Genomic DNA, 15,718 nt, shown 5'->3' with positions numbered 1-15,718 from the left:
CCCCCCTCCCCCATCTCGGCGATGCCGAGCTAGGAACGAGCCGTAGCAGGCGACGACGCGGCGTGCCGCGGCGTCGCATGCGGAGGCAAGTCCGTAACATGACTTGCCCCCATTATCTTATCTTTATTTTTAGGGGAAAAACCAGCACTGTTATTAATTATTTTTTCATTTGTACCTTTTTGATAATTTTTTATGTACTGTTGTGAGTTATTTATGTACTTTAGCCATTTGTTTTCTCAATCTATATTAATTTTTTATTATTGTGTTTGATTATTTGTATTATCTTTTGTAACTGGCCAGATATAGTGGCCTTTGCCACGGTTGTGGGCTTTAGCCGTCCGTTTTCTCCCACTCATCTTTTCACCCTCCCACTCACCTTTTAACCTCCGATCTTCCCCGTTCCGCTCCTCCCCTGTCCCCAAATCGGTTCCGTCTTCGTTCCCCTCTTCTTCTTTTCTCGGAGGGGGAGTTGCTACTCCTGTTTCGCCTTGGGAGCGTCGGCCGGAGGGTACAACTCCAGGGGGTGGAGTTCCGGGTGCTCTGTTTTGTTCCTTTTTTGCTCTGCCATTGACTTTGCTTGCTTCCTCTCATGTTCAGATTTTCCCTCTATTTCTAATCTGTTGCTCTCTTTGCTGACCCAGGCTGCAGTTGCTAGGGTTCCTTTACTGTTGAACGAGCGTTTGGCGGTAGTGATACTGGATTGCGTGGCGGGTTTTGTGTTAGGTGGTAAGAGTTTTGCTTTTTGTATGGCGTGCTTCATTTCTGAAATAGTTCAAATCTCTAATTTTTGTTCATGTGTCTTGCAGATCTGGTTCGGCAGATTTTAGGACTGTAGATTTCAATGGGTACATCATCCAGTCCGGACAAATTGAATGCATGTGATTTCCCCTGTTTTTTGTATGATGTTTTAACAGATCTGGTTTTTAGGGTGTACAGTTGTTGCCGTATCGACTTTATAAGTTGTATGTATTTTGATATGTGTTAATTTTGTCCTGGGTTGTATGGTGCGTATGGTTTTGGCAGTTGATGCAACCTGCAGACAGTTTGTAGTACTTATCACCACGTGTATTTTGAACTGCTACCCTCGCATTTGAATAGATTGTAGTAGTCAGTGAAGAACTAGTATGGTGTTGAAAGAGTTGTGTTTTTTGAAGTTTTGTTCTGCAAGTGGTGGGTTCATATTTTGTTTTATTCGGGTGAACTTGTAGTGTTCACATAGTTGAACTGACTGATTGTTTTTGTGCTTTTTTGCTAATTATGATGTTGTTGCAGATGTTGGAGTGTCGGTGCCTCCTGATTCTGAGAAATCAGAACGCTTTCAAGATCTTGTGAATGTTATTTTTGAGACACCAAATCCTCTAGAAGAACTTGCGAATGTTGCTGGTGTTTCCCTTATATTTGCTCTTTTTTTATCAGCCTTTAATACATATATATGCTTGGTTTCATTAGTTGTCCCTTTTGTTTGTGTCTGATGGTATGCGTTTTATTTATTTTTGTGTCTGCAATGTTAATTGTGTTTTAAATTTTTATGTGCTTGGTTATGTTATTGGTTTATGTAGTTAATGACAGCCATGGTGTTCTAGAGGACATTGCTGATGTTGTTAAAGATATTAATGATGGGATGTATTCACTTAACGTTGATGATGGTGATGGCAGCTTGCAGTTGTCTGTTACTCAGTCTCAAAGTGTTGATGGCACTGAGCCTGTTACCCAAGCTGAGGATGTTCCTATGCAGTTACAGCTCGAGGATGAAAGGATAAGAAAGAAGAAGTATGAAGTCAAGAAGAGGAAGGAATTGGAACGGCGTCAAAAGGCCGCCTGTGTGCCAGAAAGTGATGTTGATGTTGCTCAAGCTCCTAAATGTGTAGGCGATGAAGGTGGTGACGCGGGTTTATCAACTGTTCATGTCGGATCTCATGGAAGTGACATGCCTGTGAAGACAAACTTGATGCAAACTCGGTTGGCGCAAGCTTTTGATCGTGATGGAGTTAAGGTGAAGAAAGCTGTTTTGAAGAGGAAGTTGTCAGATCGAAATGCTGACGGCACACATAGGCGTAGCCCACGTGTGAAAGCTGGTCCCCAACCTGGTAGTAGCAAAGGTGATGCGGATAATGTTGCTGTGAAAATTGGTCCAAGCAAACTTGGTGGCTCTGTTGTTCGTTGTAGTCCACGAGGTTTGACAAATAAGAAGCCTTCTTCTTCTCCTCTTCAAGTGCGGTCTTTGTTGAAAGAAAATAAGAAGCGTAAAGTTCATCCTGCAAAGGTGAACAAAGGTGGGAAGAAGCGTGCTCGTGTTGAAGCTGAAGATGTTGCATCTGAAGAAGATGATATTGAAGTTGATTCAGAAGATGAATTTGCAGTGGTATGTGTTTTGTACTGCATGTGACTTCCTAGTTGTACTTGCAATGATTTTAATTTGTGTTTGTGCTGGTATGCTGGCCAGGTGAGGCTGGTCATTGTTTTCATCAATCGAGGGGTGGTACTGATGTTGTTTTAATAGTTGAACTTGTGTAATCTCTTTTTTACTAACATTCATATGCTTGTTTTGTTTTCTATATTCATTGTTTGCAATGGTATGTGTTTTTGTACTGCATGTGACCTACTAGTCGTACTTGCCATGATTTAATTGTGTTTGGGCTGGTATTTGCGGCCAGGTGAGGCTGATTATTGTTTGCATCAATTGAGGGGGTGGTACTGATGTTGTTTTAATAGTTGACCTTGTGCAATCTTTTTTTCTTTTTACTTGCATTCATTTGCTTGTTTTGTTTTCTATATTCATTTTTTAAGGTGTGGCTTTTTTGTTTTCATTTATAGCTTGTTAGCGTTAGGAGTCCGGTTAAGCCGGTGGGAGGCAATACTGGAAAAGTTGCCTTGGATGAAGGTGACCAATGGAAATTGAACTTAACTGTGCGATGTTCGTTGAGAGAGGTTGAAGATTGCGCTAAATTGCTCGAGAGTCGGCATGTGGCTAGGGTTCATGCATCTAGTTTTGGTTCTATTTTCAAGTGGAGGGTGAAGTCTAACATTTCCCGCCGTCTGATGGGAGTTTTGTACCTAAGGATAGATTGTGATACAATGACTCTTGACATGGGTGAGGCTAATAAGAAGCCGGATCACTAGCGACGGTATACAGCAATTATTTGGTTTCCCTCGAGGTGGTCGTTCTGCGCCAAGGCCGTCAGAGGACGGATATGACGACGCTCTGATGAAGTTAAGATCGGAGCTTGACATTAGCAGGGACAAAGATATCAAGACAAAGGATTTGAGGAATAAGCTCAAGGTGCTCGTCAAGGATCCTAGCAAAGATGACCTTGCTCTAAAAGTGTTCTTCATGATTGTGTTTATGAAGGTTGTGTTGCCTAGTTCTGCCCCGCGTGTTTCCAGAGAGGCAGCAATGTTTGAGGGTCTCGTCTTTGAGGACATGGCTAATATGGATTATTGCCAGTTGATGGTTGATGAGCTTAGAAGGGCTGTTGCCAAGTACCAAAATGGTGATACTCTTGGGAAGGCAATCACAGGCTGTGCCATAGGGCCTGTACTAATGTACCTTGACTGCCTTATCCGTGGCAAGACCGCGGAGCCTGACATGTGAGTCCCCCGCATATGTTTCATGGATCCTGCCAAGCTTTCTGATCTGGTTGATGCAGATTTGATAAAAAAAGGCAATGCAGATCCAAAGACTTGGGTGTTTGGGAAGCTTCCGGTGAGTTTTGTTTGGTTTGTGTCTTGCAGACCTTTTTTAATTTAGGTATAGCTATTTTTTGCTGTAGTGGACATGTGTACTGTAGAGTTGTCTATTTATATTTTGTATGGTTTAGGTATGGTTTTTTAGTACTGTTGTTTCTTGTGTGGTTGAACTGAATAACTTTGTTCAACTGGCCTGTTGGTAAATACTAACAAATTGGCAATGACAACTAAAGTTTTTTAGTGGTGTTGATTTTAAATCTGTTAATATCATGATTTATTTTTCCCTATGTGTTGCATTGATTGATTAACTATTTTTCCCTTTTGTTTGTAGTGGAAAACTCAAGAGGAGGTTGTTTTTTTCCGAGTGTATAAACGACCTGTCCTGGAGATGCCGTCGTCTCAGGTTCCGAAGTTTTCATCTCTGTCCGATGAGTTGAGGGATGGCCGTGGTGTTGAGGGTGCTGGTTATGCCCCTCCCGGCCCTAGTAATGCTAGTGCTTCATAGAGGCAGGGTTTTGGTATTGATGTTGCTGTTTCAGCGTTGGAGCGCGCTGAGCATATCTTAAGTAATGTGTGTTCTGAGCTGCAAAAGGTCCCAACGGCAGTCGAGCGTTTGAGCTGTATCAATGGTATCCTTCCTGAAGGTCATCAATTTAACGCTGAGGAAGCTGTTGACTACATTGAGATGGAGAGAATTTTAATCGGTGATATGCGTGACGGTGCCGCTAATCTAGTTCAGAGCTCGGTTCGTCTGTTGAACAACATGAAGCGTTTCAGAACTACGCAAAACTCTCGCTGCAAGCCATATGAAGAAAGTGCAAATGTTGTTATCAAACAGTTTGAGCAGGATGAGGCTGTTGCCACCCACAGCAGGGCTGGTGATGGTACCGAGGCTAATGTTTTTGATCACGAAACGAATGATGTTGGCTTTGAGCACCCTGATGTTGATGTGAGTCAGTCCTCGGTGTTTGCAATTTTTACTTTGTTGTCCTGCTGTCAGTGTTGTAGTTGAACTTCCTCATCTTCATCTATTTATTAGTACTTTTCTTTCATGCAGATTGATCAGGATGAGGCTGCTGGCACCGACAGCAGGGCCGATGATCATACTGAAGCTAATGTTTCTGATCAGCATACGAACGATGTTGGCTTGCAGCACCCTGTTGTTAATGTGAGTCAGTCCTTGTTGTTTGTATGTTTTTACTATGTTGTTCTGCTGTCAGTATTGTAGTTGAACTTGCTGATCTACATCTGTTTATTAATTTTTCTTTCCATGCAGGAGACCAGTCATAATGTTGAGGCTGATGTTGACCGTGGAGTTAATGATGCATCCACTGATAAGTTCAAGGTTATTTTTATTTTCATTGTGTTTATTCATATTCTCTTTAATTTTCATGCGCACCAATGTGTCCTCCTTGTTCATTTTTCTATCCCACACCGTTTAGAGTTTGCAAGGGGGTAGCTACCTTTTTTGTTACTGTTGTTTTAATTCCTTGTGTTTATTGTTGCTCATAATAGCATTGTGTTTTGCCTCATTACATTTTGAATCAGGGTGCTATTGTTGGCGATGAGCCTTGTTTGCCCGTTGGTGATGTTGCTTTGAATGTTAGCAGCAGCAAGTTCGATGATGTTGCAGCTAATGCTTCCAAGGTTTATTTTTCTGTGCACCTCTTTGGTAGTTTATTTTTTATTGTTAGTTTTGTTCATATTATTCACTTTTTCTGAATTTTTATTTTCGTCAGATTACTGATGTTGAATGTGGGGTTGTCCTTAGTGGTGGAGATGATGCTCGTGATGCTCCATTGAGTAGTGGGCGCAATTTTGGTACCAAAGTTGCTGATGAGGATGCTGGTGCTGCCAGCATACTTGATTCCAAATCACCTGGTGTTGGTATTGCTGGGACTGAGAATGTTTCTGGTTGTGAAGATTTGCCGCCGGAGAATTTCCCGCCTGGAGGTCTTGATTACGGTGATGCATTCCAAGATGCTTCTAGCGTGGAGGAGGTGCCATCTGAGGATGATGATTTAATTCTGTCAATTTCTTCTGACCCCTTGACGCAGGAGGCGCTCTTGTCATCCCAGGATTTTCTTTCTACAGACCCTGAAAGCACAGCAATATTGGTGTCCTCTCAAGATGTCCCATCGTCAAACCCTGAAACTGGAGGTATAATGGTCTCATCACAGGAACTACCGCGTCGTCAAACCCTGATAGTCCAGGTAAGCACTTGTAAATTGGGCGTACTTCTCAATTTTGGCATTTTGGACATGTTCTCTTGTAGTTGTTGAACTTATTATTTTTCATCATTTTTTCTGCAAGCAGAAAGTGATAATGTTGTTAAGGTTGATACATTTTTCTTCGCTGTTACGAGGTTGCGCATGAACCGTACTAAATGGTTAGTTTGGGATTTTGCCCGTAACATTTTTGTCTCTTTTTTTCTCTCGTATGATTATTATTGTTGTTGCAGTAGTCTTAATTCATGTAATTTTTTGTGTTTTTCTAGTCACAAGCCGATGTTTCAATATAAAGAATGTGATGACAGTGTTGGTTCTATTGCTAAAGCGTTTGTCCCCACTGGCATGCTCAACTCAGACAGTGCTGATGTTGTTTTATATACTCTACGTCAGAAGTACCGAGACACTGACAAGTTGATAGTTCCCAGATGGGTGACGGTCAGTATTTTGCTTTTTTGTAAATAGGATGATAACTTGTTTTGCCAATTTTCTAACTGTTGTTGTTCTTTTTGTACAACAGACCAAGATCCGTGATGGAAATATTGATTCCAGTGTGTTAAATTGGTTCACAAGATCAGGTGCTGATGGTTTCGATCAAGTAGGTGAACTTGGACTTTTTGTACTAATTAACTAGAACTATCATGTTTTCTTTTCAGTTTAGGGAGGTGTGGGAATGAACTTGATTAGCCTACTTTTTACACCTGTACTTATGAATGATCCATGCTTTTTATTAAAGATGCACTTATTGTTGCAAGGAAACTGAACTGATATGATTGTTCCTCATTTTTGGGCGGTGGATATAATTTCATTATGATTATGTGATTTTTTGTTTGTACTTCTGAATTTTAATTTCCATCTTTTATTTTATTGATTGGAGGCTGAATTTTTCGTTTCATTATGACTTTGGTAAATTCATTTTTCCTCTGTGATTTTTTTCTAGCTTCTTTTCCCTACATTTGATCCGCCGTCATTTGTGCCTACCATGAAGCCTAGCGACGAATCTGGGCATTGGTGCTTGGCTGTTCTGAATTTGAGGTTCCGTCATTTCGAGTGTCTTGATTCATTCCGTGATGAAACCTCGGGTGATGCACTTAGATTCTTAAGGAATATGACAGATAATATAAAGAAGCTTTGGAGGGAGTCCAGTGTAGACAGGGCCAAACCATTCTCACCGGTGCATATTGATGGTTTCTCTTGTGAGTTTGTGCGGGTGCCTCAGCAGGAAAACACGTGAGTATCTGTTTTTTAATGATTTTTGGTGGTTCTTTTTATTGCTGGGTGGATGTTGTTCCTGTATTTTTTGGATTTTGTGTTGTACCATTTTTTTGTTTCTTCCTTTGTTCTACAGGCATGATTGTGGATCCTTTATGCTACAAAACTGCAAGACCTGTTATTGCCGGGAGGATGGTGTAATTGAAATGGTCGATTACAGCCATGAAGACATTCTGGACATTAGGAAGACTTTGTTGTACACCTTCGCAACTAGCGATGTGTTTGATGTTGACTTCCGGCGTTTGTTTGGCATCGAACCTTGTACGTGTGCATGGACTTTTGTATTTTTTACAGCTTGTACTTATCTATTTTAGTACTGTCATGAAATATGTATGTGAACTTACGCTTTGTGTGGTCTTCCTTTTTTTAATTTTTTTCAGGTGAGTGGCTGGATCTTGGTGAGCATGACTACAGGCTCTTTGGTAGTATGTTCTCGGAGCTCGAGCGCGTAGCTATTGATCTTAGCCAGGGGCGTTCTCCCGAAAAGACAAGATCTGGTGTTATGAAGGGGCGGTTGGGAGCTCTGAGAAGTTCTATGGCTGCTTGTGCAGAGAGCCCTACAACACCCAAGAATCCATTGTCGAATTGATAGACAGCGATGATGATGTGTTTGACAAGATTGCTGGCGTTGGAAGAGTCACGAGGAGTGCTGCTGCCAAAGGTTTATCTCCCCTTGCTGGAATAGTGGCTCGTAGAGCTGGTGGTGCTAGGAAAGATCCTGCTTTGGAATCTGGCAATGTTGTAAGCACGAAGCATGCGCCCAGAGCTCCTATAAAGTTTTGCTCCCCTGTGCAGCATCTTCACCCTCATAAATTCCCTCACCTGGACAAGGCTCGTAGGTTGTATAAGCTGTTGCTTAGTGATGAATGGCGTGAGAAGTATGCCGAGTGAGTATCTCCCATTATTTTTCCTCTTCTTTTTCTTTTGTTGTTTGTAACTGCTAGGTAAATATGACCTGAACTGTTCCTTTTTGTACAACTCGAACTGCTATGAATGCCTTATCTTGCTTCTCATTCTTTTTGTTATGTGTGCTGCAGGAATACATTATCAATGATACCTCAGCCTGATGGAAACGTAACTGACTTCACTGGAAATCGCACCTGGGAAGTTTTTTCACCTGGGCAAATGATGGAGGGTGATGTAATGGACTTCCTCATTGATGATTGGAAGCAAGATCCTGAGAGAAATGGTGATTTCGCATCTGGGAAAAGGATATTGCTGAGTCCATATTTCATCTCAGTAATCAATCAGATCGGTTTCTTTCTATTGAACAAGACTGCCTATTTGTTTTTACGAGTTTTAATAATACTTTTGCTTGTTGATCCTTTACCGTTGTCTATTTTCTATTTTGGCTTTTTGCAGGTTGTGCTTGACTGTTTGTTTTACAAGGATGAAAATAAAGTGTTTAATGTGGAGAGTGCAGCGAGAGATTTCAAGAGCTATGTTAAAGCTAATGAAGACTTGCTCAATGCCGACCTTGTGAGATCTACTAGCTGATTATTGGTTTTTATTTGTTTGTTTTGATGCTGGTTTTTATTTTGAATATTTAACATCTCTTTTTTGGTCATTTGTTTTTAGATCATGATGCCTCTATTCAAGCCTATAGTTTTATCAAAGGATAGGAAAGTGAACCACTATTCCTTATATGTCATCAATCGGTACCGAAGTAGCGTTGACATCCTTGACTCTTTACCTTATCCGAAGAACCACAGTCCTTCGAAGAACACCTATCACAAAGACTGCGAGAAGATTGTGAGTGACATTTATTATCTGTACTGGATTAATATTTCTGCATCTTTGTTTCTGCTATTTTCTGAGACCTAAAACTGTGTGGGTTGTTTTGTTTTTTTACAGATTTCTAGAATGGTCAAAGTAATGAAGGCTGTGTATGGTGATGCTCAGTACAATGCGAGCAAGCAGCCCAATTGAGAGCTGTTTGCAAAGAAACCAACGTTTGTCAAGGTTCCACTTCAAGGAGAAAATGAATGTGGCCATTATACTCTGAAGTATGCGGGATGCTACGATGGTGAAAAGATCGTTGAGAACATTCGAGATTATGACGTGGGTTTCTTGTTGTGCTTTTCAATTTCTGTTTTTGGCTTATTGTGCATCCTTTTTTATGTGTCATGATTTTTTATAATTTTGTTTTATTGTTTTGCAGCCACGAATTGTTGATTGGAACGCTGAGGATCTGTATAGAGTTGTGTTCAACCGGAATAACCATCTTATGGTTACGGAGCTTCCCAAGGAGATTCAGGCTTTGGCTCCTGATGCATAGGAGAAATGGTCATCATTTGCATAGTGAATTGGATAGTTGTGTGATATATCTCTTGAAAACATTGTAGGCTCTATTTTGTAGTGTTTGATGTCTTGTCGAGTACTATGTAATAACTAGTATATTTTGTCTTGTGTTTGAAGTGTGGCACAATGTTTAACAAACTTTTTTTCCATGATGGTTGTGTGGTTGAATAGCTGTTTCATTTGTGTATGTTTCATCGGGAATTCGTTTTGGTTAAGTTTTATTTTTTGTACTGAAGACTTATATAGTAGTTGAACTAAAAACACTTTTTTCCCAAGTGTATTTATGAGTTGTTGCCGAGAAAGTGAGATTTATTTTATTTTTATGTGATTCCATCCTAAGTTGGACCTTTTATAATTTCTGTACTCTCGTTTTCTTGTACTTATGATATAGTTCTGTTAGTACTGACTTGTAATCTCATTCAGCGTAAGGCTTTTAAAAATTTTGGAGCCAAATTTCTGTTAGAACTTCTTGAACTTTAGTAGTTGAACTTCATAGTAAAAGTTAAAGTACTGTTTTAAATTAGTTACGTTTAAGAGATAGTCTTATTAAGTTCAAAACTATTTCTTTCTCAAGGCATTAATTTGTATCACCATAGCACTTACCGAATAAACTTAGTTGTACTGAGATTTCAATTGTGTTATTAATTTGATTAATTATTTATTTTTTGTGTTGTTTGTTACTAGTATGTCTTTCTGTTGTGTTTCTTGTGATTTTTCTCCTTTGTCGAACTTATGTCTTTTTGATTTAGTTTTTGGCCTTCTTTTTTTCTAGGCTGTGGTTCTTCTCCAGGCAATGTTTGGTATAATCCTAGCACTTGCCGTATAGTCTTAGTTGTACTGAGATTTCAGTTGTATTATTACTGTTATTCTTAGTGTGTCACTGTTTTAGGGAATGCGAACTGAAGCTTCCCGTTCCTTTTTATATTTTGTAGAATGAATGTACCGTGTGTTCAAGTGTACCAGAAGTTTCAGTCCTAGCATGCAAGTTACTAGGAAATACGTACTGATGGTTCTTTGCTTTCCCTGTTGCAGTACGTGAATTTCTAATTTCTATTTTAGCATGATGCTTTTAGTATTGAATGTTGTCCTTGACCGAAACTTAGTTTTTTAGTGTTCTTCTGAAACTAAAAACTGGTTTTTTAGTGTGATAGTACTACCATTCATGTCTAAGCTGTACTAAGCGTCCAAGGCTACTATTTGCTTTTGTCCTTAGTTAGCCTGCCACTGTTTTTTTTGCGAAAATATTTATGTGTGCTGCGTGGCAGCCATCAAGTTTCAACTTCAACCTAGTTCAATTTCAAATGATGGTTAAAAAAATAGGAAGCTAGCAAACTTGTTGGATGACATAAGCAAACGATGTACTTGATAGACATAGGCAAACTTGTTCAACCCCTGACACACATAGCATAAGGTAGCTGGTTCAACAAAACGAAAGCAAACTACAAATCTACAACAAGAATAAGGACACACATAGCATATGGTAGCTGGTTCAACATAACGAATGCATACTTTCATGCATCTCATCCGTGAAGTTGCAGTGGTAGTAGGGGCCAGCCTCCTGCTCTTTTGAAATATCCCAACCGGTCACGATGTTGTCAATTGTCTTCCATGACTTGTACGTTGCGTACGCATCTATTCCTGCGTACGTGATGAGGTTGTCTGGCAGCGGGCTGGTCGCCCACAGTTTGTGGTCTTCCCTCTTCATCTTCTTCTTCATGCCTTCGTAGAATGGGTGGATGACGCCGCCTGCAACATCGGCCAAGGAGTCGTAGTATTTGTTGGTCTTTGGATCTTTCCACTTGCGCTGCATGTCAATGAAGTTGTTGGGGTTGATTTCCAAAACAGACTTCCCCAGCTTCTTCTTGTCACCTCCAATGCTGAAAGCAACAAATGTGTACAATTTCTCCTCCTGCAGCAAGTCTTTGAGGCGCTTGGGCCTGCAAGGGGAAGACACACATTTTCTAAAGATTAGTCTTCTTTTTGAGTATTTAATTCTACTGCTTTTTTTTCTGTTTTACAAGTGATAATCCATGAGGTAGATGCTTATATATTATGAGCCATGCATGAATGTAGTTCAGAAACTAGTACAAAAAGTCCTGAAATTAAATTCAACTACACCGTGTTATATTTTTGTTTTTTGCTATCTTTGTTGCTTCACCAAATGCTTCACCAAATTAGAGGATCATTTTTTACCAGAGTCAATGATTCATGCGCTGCTTGATTCAAGTTTAGTTTTCTTTTTTGTTGAATAAAAGACCTAGTGCTTGATACATCTTTGTGCATTAATTCTATATCAAGTTCAAAATTTAGTTTTAAGAGACATGTGCATCAAGATATGGACCTATACCACTTCACCAAAGATCTTTCAATACATCAATTCTATAAACTATACTAGTACATCAAGATCAGAAACTATGCTAGTACATCAAGTTCAGAAATTAATTTGGTGCTTAAAGTTCAGAATGCTATAAACTTTTTTCAGATGCTAATCTGGTGAAACAATCCACTTCACAGTTCCAGAAATGCATGTAACTTTAGAAACATGTAATCGTGCATCCACTTCATAGACTATAGTAGTTCATAGCATTCAATGAACTACTGGTACAAACAGATGACTATAATCGTTGGGAAACAAGTTTTAATTAAGTTTTTAGCGACTTGTACTGATACAACAGATGAATGAACAGTAGTATGGGTTACCATTTTGTGGCTGCTGCGATGTGGTACACCAAGAAGAGTTCCTCGACGCACAAGTGCAGGACTGCCGCCATCTGTGGAGGTTTTTCCTCGTCGGTGTACTCCACATCAACTCCGATGAAGCTCGGATACAAGCCGCCACCCTTCATCCTGGACCTGCTCATCATCTGGTCGGCCTTGTCTGGTTCGCTGGTGCAGACGATCTCCAGCGTCTCTTTGCCATTGAGCTCAACCCCTTTGAGCGTTTTTGTGTACTCATGCTTCTCGCCGGGGACGTGAACGTCGGCGAGGTTGCTGCTCTTGTTCGAAGTGTCGCCATGGTGACGTTTGGCAGACGGTTCCTCCGCCATCGCCTTGCTCCGGCGACTGTGGGCTTGGGAGAGAGAAGTTTCTGCTTTGTGTGCAGTGTAGATGGAAGCGGCAATGGTGGTTCTGTGAATGAGGCAGAGATGGAAGACAATGGGGTATTTTTGAAGTGCGTCGACGGTGGTGTGTTGGAGGCGGTTCATCGGGGACGTTGGTGTAGTGGTCGTGGGGGTCGCCGTTCTGCAGTGCGTCGTGGCAACCACCCAGTGGGTGGCGCGGGTGGTGGCCTGGAAGAACTAACCGTCCAAGACAATTTTTTTACTACTGCATTGATTAGTCTTGTCAAGATGTACTTACAATCTGCTAAATCCCACTTGCACGTCTCTGCGGTGGTGATGATGGCATTTTTGCACTGTTTAGGTGACGTATGGCTCTGTGATGTTTTTCCGTGTGGATGTTTAAGCATTGTTTTTCTATTGAAGTCTTTATACACTAGTTTATGTCAAAACATTTTTTCAGTGCCCTGGGAGTTGTTGCTCAAAAGTTGTACTTATTTTATTTTCATATGTACCAACCTAGGTTAGGCCTTTATAGTTTTTGTATTCTCATTTTTAGTGCACTTATGTTTTAGTACCGTGTGAACTGAATTGTAATTTCATACAATGCACGGGTTTGAAATTTGATGTCACAGTGGTGCGAGCGGCCTGACTGATCCTGCTGTTTTAGTACTGATGTCGTATGTATGTTTTGAACTGATTTTTTTATAACTTAGGTTGGGTGTTTGAGAGTATTTTACGACCAGATTGTTCGTTGTGGTGTGGGCATATTTTATATAAATAAGAAATTTAGCAGAATTGACAAATATATTCTTTTTGAACTTTTTGAATTTTAGTAGTTGAACTTGTCAGTTTTATATAAATAGGAAATTTAGCATAATTTACAAACATTATATGTTTGAACTTTTATATTTTTTAGTAGTTGAACTTATCAGATTTTATATAAATAGGAAATTTTAGCATAATTGACAAACATTATATGTTTTGTACTTTTAGATTTTTAGTAGTTGAACTTGTCAGTTTTTCTATAAATAAGATATTTAGCATAATTAACAAACATTATATGCTTGAACTTTTTGAGCTTTAGTAGTTGAACTTGTGAGATTTTATATAAATAAGAAATTTAGCATAATTGACAAACATTATACGTTTTGAACTTTTTGAGTTTTAGTAGTTGAACTTGAAAGTGATATTTAATTCGGTTTTTTAAATTATGTACATTTAACAGATAGGCTATTAAGTTCTGTTCTTTTTTAGAGGTTCATTGTTTTTGTATCATATTTTTTTCCTTTTTTCTTGTACAGGTTAATTGACAAACATTTTTCTTGTAGTTTATTTTTCTTTGTCCCACCATCTGGTTTGTATACCTGGGCTTATTTGGTGGTGTGTTTTGTTGACGATGTAGGCTATTGGGCCGTTTTCCGGCCCAGATAGCTCGTCCGCGCGGCTATGCAGTGCGTCGTGCGCGTGCGCTCTGGGTTTAGTCCCACCTCGCTAGTCGAGGGGGCTCCGGACCTGTTTATAAGCGCAGCGGAGGCTCACCAGTCGAACTCCTCTGAACACTTACCTGAGCGCTTATATTTGGCGCTCGCCCTCTCTCTTGACCTATGGGCCCTGGTCGGCGGGTCCTGCGTTGTGCGGATTACTAGGGATTTGCCCACGGGCTTGAGTTCAAGTGTCTAGCATTGTCTGGGCCTACGCCTGACCTTGGGCGGTCATTTTTTTTTTGTTTGTTTGAATCTAGTACTCGACTCCACCAGTAACTTGGACTGATACTTTTTGTTCTAGTTCTTGTCAGTTTTGTGTGAGTGTGATCCTTTTCATTTGAGTTTTTTGCTTTCTTTTTTGTGTTCTGTTTTTTGTGATTATTCTCAAGTGTCTTCTGGTGTCATTTTCAGAGCTATGGTACTTGTGTGTAGACTGAGTTGTACTGATAGTGCATTCATAGTAGCGCTTATGGACTGATGCTTCTTTGTAGTTTTTATTGTAGTAAGAATGTACTGTCCGATCAAGTGTACTGAGTTGTACTGACACAGAACAACGTTGTGTTATTAGTTGCATCATAACTAGTACTTTAGAGCAACGACAACGTTCCATTCAGAAGCTACTTTTTGAATTTTTGAAATGATGGATTAACAACATATGAAGCTACCAAACTAAACTTATATAATGAGATAAGCAAAACATTGTACTTGATGACATAACTAAACTTGTTCAATCAGGACAAGCACGACATAATCACACTGGTTCAACCCAACAAGAGCAAACTACTAATTTGAAACAACAAGATAAAAGGCAAGCACAATCGGAAGTAAAACGAAGGCAAGCTCTGATGTTATCTTCATCCAGTAAAGGGGCAATAGGGGCGGTCGTAGAAGTTTTTAGCCTCCCGCTCTTTCGCATATTCCCAACCGTCTGTGATGTAGTTGATCATGAACCATGATTTGTACGCGGCGTACACATCTACTCCTGCGTACTCGATGAGGTTGCCTGGCAGCTCGCTGGTCCCCCATAGTTTGTAGTCTTCCTGCGTGTTGATCTTGTTCTTCATGCCTTTGTGGAATGGGTGGATGACGCTGGCTGCAACATCAGTCAAGGAGTCGTACTCTTTTCCGGTGTATGGAACTCTCCACTTGCGCTGAATGTCGATGAACTTGTTGGGGTTGATCTCCATACCGGACAATTTCAGCTTCTCTTTGTCGCTTTCAATGCTGAAACCGGCAAATGTGACCGACTTCTCATGCTGCAGCATCTCGGTCAGGCGCTTGGGCCTGCAAGGGCAGAGACATTTTTGAATATTACCATTACTTTGATGTTTTGAATTATTCATTTTTGTTTTGTTTTACAAGCGATGAATCCATGAAGTAGTTTTTTTATGTAGGATAAACAATGGATGAATGTACTTCAAAAACTAGTAAAGAAAGTTCTGAAATTAAATTAAGTACATCTTGTTATTCTTCTTCTTGGATTATACGTAGTTTCAGTCAATGTTGTATGTTCTGCATTGGCACTAGTTTAGTCTTTTTTGGTTGAAATGGGATAACACAGAAACCAGTGCTTCACCAAGTCATTAGTTTATTTTCTTACGAAAATAACATTAGATCAAATTCAGAAAATACTTCACTACATCAAGTTCAGAAACATCTTTTTTAATACATCGAGTACATAGAT

Source organism: Triticum dicoccoides, chromosome 3B, assembly GCF_002162155.2.
Source record: "Triticum dicoccoides isolate Atlit2015 ecotype Zavitan chromosome 3B, WEW_v2.0, whole genome shotgun sequence".
Lineage (NCBI taxonomy): Eukaryota > Viridiplantae > Streptophyta > Magnoliopsida > Poales > Poaceae > Triticum > Triticum dicoccoides.
This window is presented reverse-complemented; position numbering follows the sequence as displayed.